Genomic DNA, 2,625 nt, shown 5'->3' with positions numbered 1-2,625 from the left:
TGATAAAAATTAAAGACAAAGAAAAGTTATTAAAAACAACAAGGGAAAAATGACAAATAACATACAAGGGAACTCCCATAAGCTTAACAGCTGATTTCTCAGCAGAAACTTTACAAGCCAGAAGGGAGTGGCATGATATATTTAAAGTGATGAAAGGGAAGAACCTACAACGAAGATTACTCTACCCAGCAAGGATCTCATTCAGATTTGACAGAGAAATCAAAAGCTTACAGATAAGAAAAGCTAAGAGGATTCAGCACCACCAAACCAGCTCTACAACAAATGCTAAAGGAACTTCTCTAAGTGGGAAACACAAGAGAAGAAAAGGACCTACAAAATCAACCCCCAAACAATTAACAAAATTGTAACAGTAACATACATATCAATAACTACCTTAAATGTGAATGGATTAAATGCTCCAACAAACAAAAGACACAGACTGGCTGAATGGATACAACAACAAGACCCGTATATATGCTGTCTACAAGAGATGCACTTCTGACCTAGGGTCACATACAGGCTGAAAGAGAGGGGATGGAAAAAATTATTCCACATGAAAGGAAAACAAAAAACTGGAGTAGCAATTCTCATATCAGACAAAATAGACTTTAAAATAAAGACTATTAAAAGAGACAGGAAGGACACTACATAATGATCAAGGGATCACTTCAAGAAAAAGATATAACAATAGTATATATTTATGCACCCAAGATAGGAGCCCCTCAATAAATAAGATATGTGCTAACAGCCATAAAAGGGGAAATCAACAGTACCACAGTAATAGTGGGGGAGTTTAGCACTCTACTTACACCAATGGATATATCATCCAGACAGAAAATTACTAAGAACACACAAGCCTTAATTGACACTTTAGACCAGAGAGACTTAATTGATATTTATAGGACATTATATCTGAAAACAGCAGATTACACTTTCTTCTCAAATGAACAATGGAACATTCTCCAGGATAGATCACATCTTGGGTCACAAAGCAAGCCTTGGTAAATTTCAGAAAATTGAAATCATATCAAACATCTTTTCCAACCACAATGCTATGAGATTAGAAATACATTACAGGGGAAAAAAACGTAATAAACACAAACACATGGAGGCTAAACAATACGTTACTAAATAACCAAGAGATCACTGAAGAAATCAAAGAGGAAATAAAAAAATACCTAGAGACAAATACAATGAAAACACGATGATCCAAGACCTATGGGTTGTAGCAAAAGCAGTTCTAGGAGGGAATTTTATAGCAATAAAATCGTACTTCAAGAAACAAGAAAAATCTCAAATAAACAATCTAACCTTCCACCTAAAGGAACTAGAGAAAGAAGAACAAACAAAACCCAAAGTTCATAGAAGGAATAAAATCATAAAGTTCAGAGCAGAAATGAATGAAATAGAGACAAAGAAAACAATAGCAAAGGTCCATAAAACTGAAAGCTGGTTCTTTGAGAAGATGAACAAAATCAATAAAGTTAGAAATGAAAAAGGAGAATTTACAATGGACACCACAGAAATACAAAGCATCATAAGAGATTACTACAAGCAACTCTATGCCAATAAAATGGACAACCTGGAACAAATGGACGAATTCTTAGAAAGATATAACCTTTCAAGACTGAGGCAGGAATAAATAGAAAATATGAACAGACAAATCACAAGTAATGAAATTGAAACTGTGATTAAAAATCTTCTCACAAACAAAAGCCCAGGACCAGATGGCTCAACAGGTGAATTTTATCAAGCATTTAGAGAAAAGTGAACAACCATTCTTCTCAATCTCTTCCAAAAATTTGCAGAGGGAGGAACACACCCAAACTCATTCTACGAGGCTGCCATCACCCTGATGCCAAAACCATACAAAGATACTACAAAAAAAGAAAATTACAGACCAATATCACTGATGAATATAGATGCAAAAATCCTCAACAAAATACTAGCAAACAGAATCCAACAACACATTAAGAGGATTATACACCATAGTCAAGTGGCATTTATCCCAGGGATGCAAGGATTCTTCAATATATGCAAATCAATCAATGTGATAAACCATATTAACAAGTTTAAGAATAAAATCCCTATGATCATCTCAATAGATGCAGAAAAAGCTTTTGACAAAATTCCACAACTACTTATGATAAAAACTCTCCAGAAAGTGGGAGTAGAGGGAACCTACCACAACATAATAAAGACCATATATAACAAACCCACTGCAAACATCATTTTCAATAGTGAAAAACTGAAAGCACTTCCTCTAAGATCAGGAAAAAGACAAGGATGTCCACTCTCGCCACTATTATTCAACATAGTTTTGGAAGTCCTAACTACGGCAGTCAGAGAAGAACAAGAAATAAAAGGAATAGAAATTGGAAAAGAAGAGTAAAACTATCACTGTTTGCAGATGACATGATACTATACATAGATAATCATACAGAAAACTACTAGACCTAATAAATGAATTTGGTAAAGTTGCAGGATACAAAATTAATGCATAGAAATCTCTTGCATTCCTATACACTAACAACAAAAGATCAGATAGAGAGATTAAGGAAACAATCCCGTTCACCACTGCAACAAAAAGAATAAAATACCTAGGAGTAAACCTACCTAAGGAGG

Source organism: Orcinus orca, chromosome X (genome assembly GCF_937001465.1).
Source record: "Orcinus orca chromosome X, mOrcOrc1.1, whole genome shotgun sequence".
Lineage (NCBI taxonomy): Eukaryota > Metazoa > Chordata > Mammalia > Artiodactyla > Delphinidae > Orcinus > Orcinus orca.
This window is presented reverse-complemented; position numbering follows the sequence as displayed.